This window comes from Somniosus microcephalus, unplaced genomic scaffold (assembly GCF_052327205.1).
Source record: "Somniosus microcephalus isolate GS21.2 unplaced genomic scaffold, FLI_Smic_1.0 unresolved_chr1, whole genome shotgun sequence".
NCBI lineage: Eukaryota > Metazoa > Chordata > Chondrichthyes > Squaliformes > Somniosidae > Somniosus > Somniosus microcephalus.
Window position 1 is genome coordinate 46,661,901 of NW_028225179.1, and position 18,756 is coordinate 46,680,656.

Sequence of the window (18,756 nt, forward strand, 5' to 3'; positions counted from 1 at the left end):
CATCTTGGGACATTTTACTATGGTAACAACAACAACTTATATTTATATAGCACCTTTAACGTAGTAAAACGTCCCAAGGAAAACAAGGATGAGAATTTTGAAATCGAGGCGTTGCTTAGAGAGACAGCGAGAGAGAGTCAGAGAGAGAGACAGAGAGAGTGACACAGAGAGACAGAGAGTGAGAGATAGAGAGAGAGTGACAGACAGAGAGAGAGATAGAGACAGAGAGATAGAGAGAGACAGAGAGATAGAGAGAGACAGAGAGAGAGAGAGAGACAGAGAGTGAGAGATAGAGGGACACAGAGAGAGTGAGAGACAGAGAGAGAGTGAGAGAGAAAGAGACAGAGAGAGAGTGAGAGAGAAAGAGAGAGACAGAGAGTGAGAGACAGAGTGAGAGAGGCAGAGAGAGAGAGAGACAGAGTGAGAGAGAGAGAGAGACAGAGAGAGAGAAAGAGAGAGAGAGACAACAGAGAGAAAGAGACATAGAGACAGAGAGAGACATAGAGACAGAGAGAGGCAGAGCGCGAGAGAAACTGAGACAGAGAGAGAGACAGAGAGAGAGCAAGAGAGAGAGAGACAACAGAGAGAGAGAGACATAGAGACAGAGAGTGAGAGAGGGACAGAGAGAGAGAGACAGAGAGAGAGAGAGACAGAGAGAGCGAGAGAGACATAGAGACAGAGAGAGAGAGAGACAGAGAGAGAGAGACAGAGAGAGACATAGAGACAGAGAGAGAGAGAGACAGAGGGAGAGAGACAGAGAGAGAGAGACATAGAGACAGAGAGAGAGACAGAGAAAGAGACAGAGCGAGAGAGAGACAGAGACAGAGAGAGAGGGAGACAGAGAGATAGAGAAAGACAGAGAGAGTGACACAGAGAGACAGAGTGAGAGATAGAGAGAGAGACAGAGAGAGTGAGAGACAGAGAGAGAGTGAGAGAGAAAGAGACAGAGAGAGAGTGAGAGAGAAAGAGAGAGAGAGAGAGACAACAGAGAGAAAGGGACATAGAGACAGAGAGAGATAGAGGGAGACAGAGAGAGAAATAGAGACAGAGAGAGACAGAGTGAGAGAGAAAGTGAGACAGAGAGAGAGACAGAGAGAGCGAGAGAATGTGCGATCTACATACCTCCAATAGATTCGCCATATTTCGAGGAGGAGTTATTTGATACTCTCCACATGGAAATCAGCCATTTCCAGGCCCAAGGAAAGGTGATAATATGTGGGGACCTAAATGCAAGGACCGGTTGTGAACCTGACTTCATAGACCCACAGGGAAACAACCATGTGTTTGGCCAGACCCCTTTAGATGTCACACCAGCCATCGCAAATCGGAACAACCTTGATCGTGAAATAAATAAAAGCGGTAGGGAGGTAGTGCAACTCTGCCGAGCCTTAGGCCTGTACATAGTTAATGGTAGGTTCAGAGGGGACTCCCAAGGGAGACTCACATACTCCTCAACTCTTGGGTCTAGTGTGGTGGACTATACAATCACTGACCTGGACCCCTGCGATATCAACGCATTCACTGTCAGGCAGCAATCCCCCCTCTCAGACCATAACCAAATAAATGTGTACCTTAAACTTTCTGCCCAAACTACAGACACAAAAAAGGAACACAGTAAGCTACATAAAATAAACCAGACATACAGATGGGCCCCAGACAGTGGAGATAAATTCATCACAGCACTAAATTCACCTGATCTCACAAGTAAAATTTCAAAATTTAAAGAAAATCTATATGAGATCACCAGAGATGGTGTAAACACGGCCATAGAGGATATAAATATGATCTTCCATGAGGCAGCTGTAAAAGCCGACCTCGTGAAACAGAAGAGGAAGCGTCACAAAAGACAAAATAAAAATATGAAATGGTTTGACCACGAATGCAAAAATGCCAGAAAAGACCTGAGAAAAATATCAAACCAAAAGCATCGGCAACCAAACAATCCGGACCTACGTACTAGATACAATGAAACCCTCAAAAGATATAAACACACCATTAGGAACAAAACACAAAACTATACCCACAAAATACTCGAAGAAATTGAAAACTCCACCAATCCAAAACAATTCTGGGAAATGTGGAAAAACCTGAGTACAACACAATTGCAAGCATTACCAATCCAAGATGGCGACATCTGGAGAACACATTTTGAAAACCTCTACAAAGACATCCCAATAAACAAAACAAACCCAAGTCAACATCAGGTCACAGAAAAACTCCACACATTAGAAGCAACAATTAAAGACAACCAAAACCCCCTAGACTCCCCAATCACATGGAAAGAACTGGCCACAAAAACAAAATCTCTCCACCTAAAGAAAGCCTGTGGCCCAGACAACATCAAAAATGAAATGCTAAAGTTCAGCAATATGGAGATGCAGGGTGCGATACTCAAACTATTCAACATCATATTACGCTCAGGCTGTTTTCCCGATATCTGGTGCCAAGGACTAATCTCCCCCATATATAAAAGTGGAAACAAATCAGACCCAAATAACTACTGCGGCATCTGTGTCAACAGTTGTCTAGGGAAGTTATTCTGCAGTATTCTAAATAGTAGATTACTTGATTTTCTTAACAAACATAATATCCTCAGAAAAAACCAAATAGGCTTTCTTCCAAAACACCGCACCGCCGACCATATCTATACCCTTCACACCCTCATTGAAAAACATAAACACCAAACAAAAAATGGGAAAATATTCGCCTGTTTCATCGACTTCAAGAAAGCCTTTGACTCTATATGGCACGAAGGGCTCTATTATAAACTTCTTCAGTGTGGAATAGGGGGCAAAGTCTATGACCTTATTAAATCAATGTATCTGAAAAACAAATGCGGGGTCAAAATTGGAGACAAACGCACCGATTTCTTCACCCAGAGAAGAGGCGTCCGGCAGGGCTGCAATTTGAGCCCGACCCTGTTCAACATATACATAAATGAATTAGCAGACATGCTGGAGCAAAGCGAGTCACCAGGTCTCCGTCTCCTGGATGGAGAAGTGAAGTCCCTGTTCTATGCGGATGACCTGGTTCTGCTGTCTCCCACAGAACAGGGATTACAGCAACAACTAGACCTACTCGACAAATACTGCCAAAATTGGGCTCTAACAGTAAATCTAAAGAAAACCAACATCATGATTTTTCAGAAAAGACCCAGATGTCAGGAAAACAAATACCAGTTTACCCTCAGTGATACCACTATAGGACACACTATGAGCTACACCTACCTTGGTCTAACTATTACAGCATCAGGGAGCTTCAGCATAGCAGTGAATGCACTAAAAGAAAAAGCCCGAAGAGCCCTATATGCAATAAAAAGAAAATTCTACAACATCCAAATCCCAATCAAAATCTGGCTCAAAATATTTGACAGCATAATCCTGCCCATTGCACTGTACGGTAGTGAAGTATGGGGCCCGCTAAATCACCAAAGCTACACTAAATGGGAAAAACACACAATAGAAGCCCTACATGCAGAATTCTGCCGAAGCATCCTTCGCACCCAAAGAAAAACGCCAACAAATGCATGCAGAGCCGAACTAGGCAGATACCCACTGATAATAAACATCCAAAAACGAGCACTAAACTTCCTAAATCACCTCAAATCTAGCTCCCCAGACACCCTTCATTTCAAAGCCTTTCAGACCCAAGAGCTAAACCCAGAAAAGAGTCCCCTGAGTCAGCTGCTACTGAAACTAAGTACTCAGCCGGACCCTGACCAGCCCCAGACCAACACAGCCGTCCAAACACCAATCCGAGTGAACCAAATCATTAAAAAAATGCAAAGAAACCTACCTGGAACATTGGAACAAAATAACCGAAAGCCAAAGCAGATTAGAATGTTACCGGGCCCTAAAAAGAGAATATAAACTGGCAGACTACCTCACGACCATCAGAGACACAAAACAGAGACAGACCCTCACCAGGTACAGGCTAAGCGACCACCAACTGGAAATTGAAAAAGGCAGATACAAGAAATCCTGGCAGCCTAGAGAGAATAGAATATGCGATCAATGTCTGGCTGGCGAGGTTGAAACAGAAATGCATTTCCTCCTAAAATGCGAAAAATTCAACACATCAAGAAACATATTATTCAACAAGCTAAGCCAAACAACCCCAGATTTCAAGGAATTGGATGATCTGTCAAAATTGAGATTAGTCCTAGGAGAAGGAGACAGACCATACCTTGGGGCCAAATATGTAACAACATGTCACAACCTGAGGACTGTTTAAAATTAAGACTGTTTAAAATTAATATTGAACGTACCAAATGAAGTAGAAAGACTGTTTAAAATTAATATTGTTTAAAAGTAATATTGTATGTACCCAACAAATGTCAAATCGATTGACACCTACAGAATGTTGGAAAACTGTACCTTTTTGCTATGTAAGCTTTGGCAATATGGTTCTCTGTAAACTTTCATGCCAATAAAGCATTTGAATTGACAGAGAGAGAGAGAGAGACAGAGTGAGAGAGAGAGAGAGAGACAGAGAGACAGAGCGAGAGAGAGAGACAGAGAGAGAGACATAGAGACAGAGAGAGACAGAGAGGCAGAGAGAGAGAGAGAGAGACAGAGAGAGAGAAATGCATGTAGAGCCGAACTAGGCAGATACCCACTGATAATAAACATCCAAAAACGAGCACTAAACTTTCTAAATCACTTCAAATCTAGTTCCCCAGACACCCTTCATTTTAAAGCCCTCCAGACCCAAGAGCTGAACCCAGAAATGAGCCCCCTGAGTCAGTTGTTACTGAAACTAAGTACTCCTACCCAGCCAGACCCTGACCAGCCCCAGACCAACACTGCTCCCCAAACACCAATCCGAGTGAACCAAATCATTAAACAATGCAAAGAAACCTACCTGGAACATTGGAACAAAATAACCAAAAGCCAAAGCAGATTAGAATGCTACCGGGCCCTAAAAAGAGAATATAAACTGGCAGACTATCTCTCGACCATCAGAGACACAAAACAGAGACAGACCCTCACCAGATACAGACTAAGCGACCACCAACTGGCAATTGAAAAAGGAAGATACAAGAAATCCTGGCAACCTAAAGAAAATAGAATATGTGATCCAATTCAATTCCAATTCAAATGCTTTATTGGCATGAAAGTTTACAGAGAACCATATTGCCAAAGCTTACATAGCAAAAAGGTACAGTTTTCCAACATTCTGTAGGTGTCAATCGATTTGACATTTGTTGGGTACATACAATATTACTTTTAAACAATATTAATTTTAAACAGTCTTACTTTTAAACAGTCCTCAGGTTGTGACATGTTGTTGCATATTTGTAACTGTAACATATTTGATCACTGTCTGGCCGGCGAGGTTGAGACAGAGGTGCACTTCCTCCTAAAATGCGAAAAATTCAACAAAACAAGAAACATATATTTTGACAAGCTCAGCCTTACAACCCCAGATTTCAAAGAATTGGATGACCTGTCAAAATTAAGAATAGTCCTGGGGGAAGGAGACAGACCATATCTTGGTGCCCAATATGTAACAACATGTCACAACCTGAGAAACAGTGAGTGACTAACGAGCACACCCATAGCATATATACGCTAAAAATGTTTAAATCAATACCAATGTACCCAACGACTGTTTAAAAATTAATACTGAATGCACCCAATGAGGGTCAACGACTGTTTAAAATTAATACTGTCTGTACCCAACGAGGGTCAAAAGTGTTTGACACCTACAGAATGTTGGAAACCTGTACTTTTTGTTACGTAAGCTTTGGCAATATGGTTCCCTGTAAACTTTCATGCCAATAAAGCATTTGAATTTGAATTTGATTTGAATTTGAGAGAGACAGAGTGAGAGAGAGAGAGGCAGAGAGACAGAGAGAGAGACACAGACAGACAGAGAGAGAGTGAGAGAGACAGAGAGAGAGACACAGACAGAGAGAGAGACAGAGTGAGAGAGACAGAGAGAGAGGGACAGAGTGAGAGAGAGACATAGAGACAGAGAGAGAGAGACAGAGAGAGAGAGAGAGACATAGAGACAGAGAGAGGGAGACAGAGAGAGAGAGACATAGAGACAGAGAGAGAGAGAGAGAGAGCTGGAGTCGTACTGCCAGACTTGGGCCCTGACAATAAATCCCCAAAAAACCAAAGTCCTTGGCCTAGAAATTCATTGTAGCAACTTTTGGGGCGGTAAAGTCGGGCGGCCGCTAAAGTTTGCGCCCGCCGCCAAATCGAGGCCACTTCTCCGATATTCATTAGCTTCGCCCTAAGAGTTTGCTCGAGCACTAAAACTGGCGCTGCACGCCTCTCTTTAGGCGCTAAGCTGGCGGGCCGGGGTGCTAAACCGGAAGTTGGGCGCAGGGAAGGTGCGGCGAGCTGCTGATTGACGGCAGACACCTGGCTCCGGTGAGCTCTTAAAGGGGGAGGGTGGATTTGTTTTTTTGAAAGGCCGACACTGGTGTATTTGTGGTTTTGGGGAGGGTTTCTCTCCATCAGTTTGTTATGTGTTCCCGGCACACCAGTCCTCCTCCTCCTCCTCCTCCTCCTCCTCCTCCTCCTCCCGGCCAGCCGTACCATTTCTAGTACAGGAGGGCCCTTTAATATGCGCTCCCCGCGGCCCGCATCGGCTGTGTACCGTTCCACTTCACAGTCGTTAGGGCCGCCCGGCGCACAATGAGCCGGCGCGAGTGAAGTTCCGGTTTGGGGCGCACAAAGGGCGTTGCACGACGAAATGACGTCATGATCTGCGCGCGCAGCAGGGCGCGCGCTAAGACTTTGCGCCGGCGCTAAATGTGTACTGAAGTTGGGGCGAGGCGCAAATCGCGCTGCGCCCGGGTGCTAAGCGCCTAGCACGCGAGATCTACTCCTCCTAAGGCGCTAACGGCTGGCGCGCCCAACTGAATTTCTAGGCCCTTGTGTTCCAGCAAAGATCCAGACATCAGGGACCCAAAATAAATTTCACAGTAGGAACAGCCAAAATTGAACAAACCACTAACTACACATACTTGGGCTTAAAAATCAGTTCTACGGGAAATTCCAAACTGGCTGTGAATGAAATGAAAGAGAAAGCAAGAAGGGCTTTCTATGCCATTAAAAAATCAATCCAAATAGAAATCCCAATTAGCATTTGGCTCAAAATTTTCAAATCAGTAATTGAACCAATTGCACTCTATGGCAGTGAGGTATGGGGACCGCTAACACAACAAGAATTTGCAAAATGGGACAAACACTCAATTGAGATCCTACATGCAGAATTCTGTAAAAGTATCCTCCGGACTCAAAGGAAAACCGTAAACAATGCATGCAGGGCAGAACTAGGCCAATATCCATTAATAATCACTATCCAAAAAAGAGCCACCAAATTTTGGAAACACCTAGAAATGAGCAACCCCCAATGCTATCATTACGAAGCCCTGAAATGCCAAGAGAGGACCATAAAGAAGAATACCCTCAGTCAACTAGTCCTGGGGCTCAGTGAAGTAACTACTAACACTACTAACAATAACCAGCCCCAGGACAGTGACAGCGTAACACAAAGAATTCGACCCAACACAATCGTCGCTAAGCAAAAGAAAAAATATCTGTCATATTGGGCAGAAACAACAAAAACCCAAAGCAAACTCAATTGCTACTTGGCCCTAAACAGACAATACAACATAGCTGGTTACCTGACCATGGTAAAGGATAGCAAACTGAGAAAAACTTTGACAATGTACAGACTTAGTGAACATAACCTGGCGATCGAAAAAGGTAGACACAGACAGACCCGGCTACCAAGAGAGGACAGGATATGCTCTCACTGCAGTCAGGGAGTGGTGGAGACAGAGATGCACTTCCTCACAGCTTGTAGAAAATATCAGGACATAAGGGAGAATTTCTACCCAAAATTCACAAAAATATGCCCGGAATTCGGAAATTTGAATGACGACCAAAAACTCCCATACCTACTAGGGGAAGAGAGAGATTGCGTAACACTAGCGGCACACTATGTTACAGCTTGCCATAAACAGAGGGACAACCACTAAATATAAGAAAAGAGTGTATATAAATTATATGAAAGTATATTTATACACTCAGGGATATATCTGTTTATATACTGTATGGATAGATCTATATTTATGTGAACAAACATGAATGTTTTCCGATGCTTTGGCAACATAAGATGTAACTTGTCATGCCAATAAAGCGATTTGAATTGAATTGAATTGAATTGAATTGAGAGAGACTCGAGAGAGTGAGAGAGAGAGAGAGACTCGAGAAAGAGAGACTCGAGAGAGAGAGAGAGAGAGAGAGAGACTCGAGAGAGAGAGAGACACAGACAGAGAGAGAGACAGAGTGAGAGAGACAGAGAGAGACAGAGCGAGAGAGACTAAGGGGGAGAAATTCGGTTGATTAGCTGCTCCTGGTGGTGCCTCCGGGTGGCGCTAACGGCTTACCGCCCGTGTGCGGAGATTTTAGCGCCGCCCGTGAAATTCAACTGGCGGTTTGCTGCGCCGCTAACCACTACTGCCGCGACCTCCTACGCCCGGAGATCGTGACATCATCCAAGCGCGCAGCGTCCTGGACTGGAAATTGATTCTCGCCCCCTGCCTCAGCGCTCTGCCGCAAGGAGTGACAGGTCGAGGGGGACGTGGTTCAGGCGGCTGGGAGCCGGGGGGAGCGCTGTTTAAAGGTGGGCACGTCCTGCTTTTTCCACACTCACAACCAGAGCCTCCAGTGCCCGGTCAGTGAACCGACGAGATCTCTCCCTGAGCCTCTGAGCAGCCATGAGGTTTGTGGTTGAAGAATTGCAGCTCCTTGCAGGCCCAGGCCACAAGCAGCAATGATCAGACTGAGCTGTGCAGCATCATTGACCCTCCCCTTTAAGAACTGGAAGGTGCCAGTCTGCCTGAGGCTAATTGACAGCGCCTGAGCTTGAGTAGCGCTCTGTGGTAGCATCCCGTTCCTGACGTTCGTGCCTTAAGAGGGGTGTGTCACGCTTGATTAACCCACAATCAGCTCCAGGGGCGCTGGAGACGAATTTCGCAATCGCAGGCTAATTTGCACCGGGCGCTAAAGTTTGCGGCCGGCCAATGTTAGCGCCCCGAAATGGTCGATAGCGAATTCTTCCCCCTAAGAGAGAACGGCAGAGAGCAAGACAGATAGAGGGAGTGAGGAAGAGAGAGAGAGGGAGACAGAGAAAGAGTGAGAGACAGAAAGTGAAAGAGAGACATTTCTTTCCCTCTCTCAATCTCTATCTTAACAGAGGTCCCTGATGGAGAGACTCTCTCTTTAAAAGGGGTCCCTGATGGTGAGACTCTCTCTTTAAAAGGGGTCCCTGATGGTGAGACTCTCTCTTTAAAAGGGGTCCCTGATGGTGAGACTCTCTCTTTAAAAGGGGTCCCTGATGGTGAGTCTCCCTCTTTAAAAGGGGTCCCTGATGGTGAGACTCTCTCTTTAAAAGGGGTCCCTGATGGAGAGACTCTCTCTTTAAAAGGGGTCCCTAATGGTGAGACTCCCTCTTTAAAAGGGGTCCCTGATGGTGAGACTCTCTCTTTAAAAGGGGTCCCTGATGGAGAGACTCTCTCTTTAAAAGGGGTCCCTGATGGTGAGACTCTCTCTTTAAAAGGGGTCCCTGATGGTGAGACTCCCTCTTTAAAAGGGGTCCCTGATGGTGAGACTCTCTCTTTAAAACGGGTCCCTGATGGTGAGACTCTCTCTTTAAAAGGGGTCCCTGATGGTGAGACTCTCTCTTTAAAAGGGGTCCCTGATGGCGAGACTCTCTCTTTAAAAGGGGTCCCTGATGGTGAGACTCTCTCTTTAAAAGGGGTCCCTGATGGCGAGACTCTCTCTTTAAAAGGGGTCCCTGATGGTGAGGCTCTCTCTTTAAAAGGGGTCCCTGATGGTGAGACTCTCTCTTTAAAAGGGGTCCCTGATGGCGAGACTCTCTCTTTAAAAGGGGTCCCTGATGGTGAGACTCTCTCTATAAAAGGGGTCCCTGATGTTGAGACTCTCTCTTTAAAAGGGGTCCCTGATGTTGAGACTCTCTCTTTAAAAGGGGTCCCCGATGGTGAGACTCTATAAAAGAGGTCCCTGATAGTGAGACTCTCTCTTTAAAAGGGGTCCCTGATCACAGAATCACAGAATCACAGAAACCCCACAGTGCAGATAGAGGCCATTTCGGCCCATCGAGCCTGCACCGACACATATCCCACCCAATCCCCATAACCCCTACAGCAACACATATCCCACCCTATCCCCGTAACCCAACGTATTTAATCCCCCTAACACTAAGGGTCAATTTTTATCATAGCCAATCAACCTAACCCGCACATCTTTGGACTGATGGTGAGACTCTCTCTATAAAAGGTGGTCCTGATGGTGAGACTCTCTCTCATTCCACTCCTTCTCTTCCAGATCTGCCATACTCCGTTATCGGGAGTGGCCATTGATGCCATGACATCCAGCGGGGAACTGCGACTGACCGGCCTCCTCTTCCTCATCCTCTTCCTCGGAGACGCCCACGGCACTTGTAACACGGGCAGCGCCAACGAGTGTAAGGCCGCCAGCTTCGTGCCGGGTGCCTACCTGGCGGGGGAGGGCTACGACATCGTGACCTTGCAAAGCACAGGGGCCTTTGTAGTCGACGTCAATGCCTGGCGCAAGCCGGACGGCACCTGCACCCTGTGCAGGAACCACCTGATGTCCAACGCCCGCCAGCGCCTGCCCCTCACGCTGGTGGACTGGCAGATACAGCGGGCCTGCAAGATGGCCCTCTCCAGCCAGCTCTTCCGCTCGGCCTCCGAGCTGGGCGAGTCCAGCAAGTCAGTCATCTCCAACGATTGGAAGGCCGACCTGCAGGTGCACCCCAAGCCCGGCTCCACTGTCAAGGTGATGGTGGGTGGCTCCAAGTCCAAGCTGATGGAGTTCGGGGCCACGAGGTCCAATTCGGACCGCTACAGCTTCACCAGCCACGAGTTCCACTGCCGCTACTACCGCTACCGGGTGAAGGACAAGCCCCTCTTGGCTGACGATTTCTCCTCTCTCCTGGCCTTGCTGCCCAACGCCTCGCACGAGGGCACCAAGTTCCACTACCAGAAGCTGGTCAGCACGTACGGAACTCACTTCATCAAGGCGGTGGATCTGGGCGGCCGCTTCAAGGACGTGACGGCCATCCGGACATGCAAGGTGGCCTCCGAGGGCCACACGACCGAGGAGATCAAGGACTGCCTGGAGATGTAGGCCAGCATCCAGGTGGGGCTGCATGTCAGTGGCTCCGCCAAGTATAAGCGGTGCAAGGATCTAGCCAATACCATGAAGCACGGGGATAGTTTCCACCAGGCCTTCAACGACCGGGAGACGGAGGTGACGGGCGGCAAGGCCAGCGCCGGTGTGGACCTCTTCTTCTCGGAGGACTCATCGGCCTTCTCCAGCTGGGCGGGCAGCCTTCCCGCCAACCCGGGCATGGTGCGCTTCGCACTGGAGCCCCTCCACCACTTGCTGCCCAGGGGCGACCCGCGGCATGCCAACCTCCAGCGCTACATCAGTGACTACATCATGGCCAACGCGCTCACCCGCAACTGCGCCACCAACGTCTGCCCCGCCGGTTCCCGGCCGGGCCCGCGCGATCCCTGCTCCTGCCTCTGCCAGGAGGACAGCCGGGTGGACAAGCTCTGCTGCTCTAAGGAGAAGGGCTTGGGTTCGCTGCTGGTGATGGTCAAGCGGGCCCGCGACCTCTGGGGGGACTACACCTCCGCCACTGACGGCTACGTGGTGGTCAAGTACGGGCAGGCGACCCGCAGGACACCCATCATCCCGAACAATAACAATCCCTCGTGGAACATCCAGCTGAACATGGGCGAAGTCAAGGCCGAGAACAGAAACCAGCTGAGCGTCGAGGTCTGGGACCGCGACACCCGCTACAAAAAGGACCGCCTGGGGACCTGCACCCAACCCCTGACCTCCGGCCCCCACAGCGAGATCTGTTACCTCAAGTACGGGAGCGTCAGCTTTGACTTCACCTTCACCTGCGGGCCCCATCTGGGTGGGGCCACCTGCCAAGATTACGTGGCCCGCCCCGAAGGACCAGCATTCACCTCGCGCCTGGGGGACGTCCGGTCCTCCCTTTGGCCCATCTCCCCCGTGCCCTCTGCCTCCAAGGGAGCTCGCCCCTCACTCCAATTCCCCTGACCGTTACCCTTTCACCGACATTGCCCCCCCACATGCCCTCCCCCTCAAGGAGCTCGCCCCTCAGTCCCATTCCCCTGACCTTTAACCTTGCACTCCCATTGCCCCCCCATGCCTTCTCCTTCAAGGAGCTCCCCCTTCAATCCCATTCCGCTGAACTTTACCCTTTCACCCCCATCGCCCCGTCCTTGAAGGAGCTCATTCTCATTCCCTTGCCCTTCCCCCATTTGCAATTCTCGTTCTGTCAGCCTCTGAGAGAGCCCCACGGGTGATGAAACTTCCCGGTCACAACGGGCGTGAGCGCCTCGGCCCCAAACCCAGCCTGCTCCGCTGCGCCAAGCTCTATTTCATGGGGCTTATAGAGCTCACGGCCCCCGCTAGTTTCGCTTTGCAGAGTAATCGGTAGAATTTTGCGCTATCCTGCTTCTCGTTTCACCTTTAGTGTTGAAGCCGGGTTCAGCAGGGCGTCGATATAAAACGGGATTTTCATCTCGTCAGCTTAGGGTGGGCAATCGGAGGAAGAGGCACTCCCAAGTTGAGACCTCTCCTTCCCCGCCCCACACTGCCCGCCAACCCTGCCCCACTCAGCAAGCGATTCCTGGCTACTAACTGTGTCAGAGAGAAGATGCAGCCGTCAGTCTGGGGCCTGAATCCAATTAAGTTCAACTTACTCGCTTTGAGCTCATCGTCATTTGCGGATTCACTTTGCCTGGAGTCTGTCACCCCAGGAAGCGACTCAAAACCAAAAGAGTTTCGATGAATTGCAACGGATACACTCAACAACTTGGAGACACCCAGCCAGGCCTGTATCCCATGTCCTATGTCTTGCGATTCGTCCGTGGCACTATATTGTAGGAGCACCGTAGGCCTCATACCTTGCTTGAAGCTTTGTGCAACAGCAGAAGCTTTGGAACTTTTAGCGTTATCGAACGGAAGGCATTACATCGAACGGCGTAGCATAATCTATAAAAATCTTGCTGATTTGCATTTGTATAATTGAATTTTCTCCCAATAAACTCGATTGAGCAACATTTAGCCTGCATTGTGTGTGATCTGTCGGCGTTCTGTGCTCTGCCGGTAGGGCCTGGAGAGGTGCGGGAATGATGACGAGGAACTTAGGTTGCTACCCCGGGCGGTTTGCTCTTGGGCCGGGCAGAGGCTCTAACCATGGGAGGGGCGCAGAGCTTGTAGGAGCACGAATCGGCAGCAGTGCAGAGCTCAGTACCATTCCAGGCGCACTGCAGCTGCCCATCGGAACCGGGTGGCAAATCCTGGATCTTCACGGGTGAGCTGAGCCAGTCAGTTTTGGAAGAAAATTTAACCAGGAGGTGCGTCATGCTCAGGCAGCGGTCCCGTCCTCAACCACTCTCCCGAATCCACAAAAGCGCAAAGTATAGTGGGGACCACTCCCAGGAACAGAGCAACCTGTTCCAAAAGGGGTCCCGATTGGTGACACTCCGTCATTAAAAGGCGTCCCGATTGGGTCAACTCCCTCTTTAAAAGGGGTCCCTGATGGTGAGACTCTCTCTTTAAAAGGGGTCCCTGATGGTGAGACTCACTCTTTAAAAGGGGTCCCTGATGGTGAGACTCTCTCTTTAAAAGGGGTTCCTGATGCAGAGACTCTCTTTAAAAGTGGTCCCTGTAAAGTCCGCGCCTCAATAATACACGGACTTTGGGAGAACAGTTTAACAGGTACTTTACTGAACAAGAGGCAGTTTGAAACTGAAACTACAGAAGCCTGCTAGGGCCTTTTATACAGGGGTGGTCACTGCCGGTACTGCAGTCTAAGACCAGTTATTCCCTTAAAGGTAAATACACAGCAATTCCTCCCCTTTTAGATAAACTGTACATAACATTCATTTAACAACTAAATAATAACTAATTACAATTACAATTTTCTCAGTAATATATACATCAACTGAAATAGTCATTTATAAGTTCAGTCTTTGAGGAGGCTTCCTGATCCGGACTGGATAGCGCCTTTCTCGAGTATCCTGTTCTGGCGGTGGAGTCAATTTTGGCTCATTGTCATTGGTTGGTTCGTCAGCTTCCAATACCCCTGCTTCTGAGGTAGACACAATCTGTACTTCGGGCTCATTACCAGGTGCACATGCTTGTGGTACAGGGTTGGCTTGTTCCTGTGACTCTAGAATCTGGTCAGCATGGCATCTTACGATGCTCTCTCCAACGTCCACTGTGTACATTAGTGGTCCCTGCTGTGTGCATATCGTGCCTGGCTGCCATTTTTCTGTTCGGCAGTCGCGGGCCAAGACTGGTTGCCCTATCTTGAAGCTCCTGGTTGGCTTCTCATTTATGTGCTGGAACTGCTTATCCTCAACATCTCGTCTTATGTTTGGTTTGAGCAAATCCAAGCGACATCTTAGTCTCCGGTTGAAAAACAGTACGGCTGGAGTTTGGTTGGTTACTGCATGTGTCGCATTCCGGTAATCAAACAGGAAGTTATCCACCTTGTGTTGCAGTGGTATGTCGTCATTATACATTGCCTTTATGGCCTTTTTAAAGGTCTGAACAAACCTCTCAGCCAATCCATTTGTGGCTGGATGATATGGGGCAGATGTGTAATGTTTCACCCCATTATTCTTCAGGAACCTCCGGAAATCCTCAGACACAAACTGTGGGCCATTGTCGGAACAGATCTGTTCTGGCAACCCATTCCTGGCGAAGATGGTCCTTAGTTTTCTCCGTCCTGGTGGAGGACATTTTAATGACCTCTGGCCATTTCGAATGGGCGTCCACAGCGATTAGAAACATTGAGTCCATAAATGGACCAGCGAAATCAATGTGTACCCGTTGCCATGGAGATGAGGGCCACTCCCATGGATGTAGCGGGGCCTGTGGTGGAGCGTTTTGGACCTTCGGGCATCCTGTGCATCTCTTGGTCATATCCTCGATTTCTTTATCGATTCCCGGCCACCACACAAACGCCCTGGCTAGGCTCTTCATTTTTACCCCTCCCAGATGACCCTCGTGAAGCTCATTGAGCACTCTATCTCTCAACTTGGGTGGAATTACCACTCGGGATCCACACATCAAGGTTCCCCGGCACACTGACAGCTGTTCCCTCCTTGGTGAGAATGCTGGCAACTGTGAGTCACCATATGCTGGCTGAAAGGGTTAAAAGCAAATCCTCTCTGTGTTTAAAATGCAAAGCAAACAAATTACAAAGGAAAGAGAAAGGGGTTATGTGCGAGATCACTAAGAGCTGAGGAGAAGCCAGGTGATGATAAAATGTCTGCCCTGCTCAAGGACTTTATACAATGGAGCCTTACAAGAATAAGATAAGGCCTAGCCACCAAGTTACACACAGCTAATGCTGAAGTGTGAGAAAGATTTAATAAACTTAAACTAGTAACATAAAGAAACAAAATGGCTTGCGTAGATTATTAAAGAAGCCTTAGCCTAGCAACTATGGTCTGGCAGCCTGTAGAACCAGACGTCATAATCCAGGTGGCAGAGATAAGGAACAGAACAGAAAGAATGGGCTCAGTTACAAACGAGTTGTTGATACTGTAACCTATGACCTGCAGCCCAGTATTGCAGACCAAGAAGGGTCACGAGGGCCTAACCGCCAGAATCATTGCAGGGGAGGATTAATTAGCTATTGTACTGAAGGGGTTAAATTGAACCCTCTCAGAATTCGGACAGCCGAGGTGACGACTAATTAAGTGATGCCAGCAAAATTAAACTCAGAACAAAGGAGTGGGGTCATGTGAAAGTGAATAAGATAAGAAATATCACAATAAAAATTGACTTACGTAAAAAGGCAAAACTAAAACAAAGAACAGTGTGAGAAGCTTCGAAAAACCAAGGTAAGACGCAGTTGTGGGACAAGACAGAATATGTGCGTTTTGTGTAAGCGATAAGGAATATGCTGCTTTAGCTAAAAATTGTAGACACAGCAGAATATAGGGGTCATGGGAATTTGACCTGTAACCAAAGGCATAGTAAGATGTAACGAACCTTTATTAATACTGAACAGAATCCATATGTGATCAGGTGATTATTGTAATACAATGTGATCAGGTGATTATTGTAATACAATGTGATTGGATGAAAATAGAATAAAAAGCTGTACCAACCAAGAGAGAACGAGAAGGTGCTCGCACAGACCGCGGGGTCTAAGGCACTTCTCCCAGAGCTCTGATAATAAACTGCATCTTTTTACTTTTACACGGTTTAGACGTGAATTTATTTTCACCACGACAAATTGGCGCTGCGAGCAGGGTACTTCGGAGCTGGAAGACCGCCTGCACCAGTGAACGGGGCGAGTAGTCAAATCTTGACCGTCCAGAAATTGGATCACTCGGAAGGGCGGTGTGACAGCGACGCAGTACCAAAAGAATCTGGTATCCGTGACGGGTGAGAGATGCAGTTCAAATAGTGGATAAGTTTAAATAGTGGATAAGTCTAAATAAGTGGTTAAGTTGATTGAAATCTGATGTGTTATTTCGGAATGTAAATGTCTCGAGGACCCATACTGAGCCGGAATTAAGAGGGCAATTGGACCCTACGTGAAGGCCAGAGTTAGTTGGGAATCCGAGACAGACTAAAAGTCTCTGTTGTGTTGCATGACGTGACGTATGGTAATAATGTATTAACGGCTACAAGTGAAAAATAATCACCTCTGACAGCGAGATAGTTACAAGTCAGGACCGCCATCACTAGTGGTGGATGATAGGTAGACCTCTGAGAACGAGTTACTAGGGAGGACCGGAACGCGGTAGACTAGTATCAAAAATAATACATTATGGCAGAAGGCGGAGGCCCAGATTGGGGACCGCCGGGATCATTGAGTTGGCTCTATGCTGACGATCAGAAAGGTTTGATAGATAAGATGAAAAAAGACGGATGGGATCCGTCTAAGGTACCAGTGTACCAACGAGAATGGTGGGAGACACAAAAGGGACGTAAGACAAAGAAAGTGGGAGTTATATTGGTTCACCAATTAGTAACGGTCATTCAAAAGACCGAGGAAATTAAAACGAAAATCTACAGGAGCAGGTGATAAAATTAGAGGAAAAAAAATTGTCAAAACTAAAGGACAAGCAAGGAGAAAGAAGATAGGGACACAGATGGAAAAAGAGAAAAAAAAAGAGAAACTTAAAGTTTTACTGACATGGAAGTTATTAACATTTGTGCTGAGACAAATAAAACACAAGATTTTCTAGTGAAAGGAACCTTAAAAAAATGCTGGAATTTCAGTTTGTGTGAAAGTTTTCCTGACTATGAATGTTTAAGAAGTTACAGTATTTCTTTTGTCTGAAAGTCTGGCCTAGAAATTCAGTTGGCGCCGCGCCAGGGCTTTAGCGCCGGAAAGTTAGCGCCAGCGCTAAGTCCCCTGCGCACGCCAAAAATTCAGTAGCGCCGCGCCCAAACGGCTGCCGGCGCTACTGAAGGGTGTTTGCGCCTGAAAATGGGCGCTACCTGCCGCATTGCGGCGCTATTCCGGCGCTGCGGCGCCCGATGCGGTGCGGCAGGCTCGGGAAGTGCAGGCCTCCTCCTTCAGTTAAGGAGGAGCTGCCTGCACCCGCCCGCTGGCCGGTAAAATCTTCACAAAAATGAGCCCGGCACCTCGGGGAAGTGCCGGGCTCGCAGCCCAGAAGCATCTGTTCCGCGGGGGGGGGGGGGTAGAGGAGTCCGGGGAGGGAGGTGTGGGCAGGCGGCCGGCGGGAAAGCGGCCGGCCGCCGCGCGACCTTAATGCGCCGGCGCAAACTCCTGTAAGACTCGGTTGCCAGAGTCTTAGTTGCGGCTGCCACGGGCGAGGCGGCCGCAACTCAATTTCGGCGCTGGGGCCCGTCACCACGGCAACCGGGACGCTGCGCACACTGATGATGTCATCGGTGCCGGCGCAGCGCAACCGGTCTACCGCCGATGGTAGGGCCCCAGGGAATTTCTGAACCGGCTGTAAGTCCAGCGCAATGACCTCTAGCGCCGCAAAATGGGCGCAAAGCCCACTCAATTTCTAGGCCTCTGTCTTTAAAAGAAAGATTCTGTTATGTGTGATTTAGCTCCACCCACTTCTCTGTGTTAAAAGCGTTTAAAAACTTTTGTCTTGTCTTGGATTTTGGAAGAATGTGCGAATAAGATTGTGCCCCAAGAATTGAAAAAAAAAACCTTTGAACTAATTTAAGTTAAGCTGGTGTGTAAAAACTGAGAAGAGCAACAAAAAGTTTGTTTAATAAAAGATTAAGTTTCAGTCTAAGATTTAACCTTGGAATCACGATTGCTATGGTGAAATCTTCTAAAGCAGTTTGATTTGATAAGAAAATATGACGTAATTTACTGTTTTCTGCAAGAATGTGCTATTTTGTTTTGTTTGTCTGTTCATAGTTTTACAAAAGATAAGCTTCTGCCTTAAAGTTACAGTTGCCAATGTGCTTGGAAGAAAATTAATTTGAATGTTTACAAGATCTGGATTAAATTGGAGTCATGAGGTTAATTAACCTATTAAAACCAAACTTTCATTGTGGCCACGGTGAAATTTTGGTTGATGTAAATTTGTGTAGACCGCATTGAATAAGATAACTCCGCTCCGCAAGAACATCCGATAGTTGCAGAGTTCCTTACAAAGACTTACTTAGCTTGTGAACT

General features: G+C 47.7%; 1 pseudogene; it reads left to right on the plus strand.

Moving 5' to 3' along the window:
* The first annotated feature begins 10,383 nt into the window (after nt 1-10,383).
* Nucleotides 10,384-12,146, plus strand: LOC147094904 (perforin-1 pseudogene; annotated as a pseudogene).
* The last annotated feature ends 6,610 nt before the right edge of the window (nt 12,147-18,756 follow it).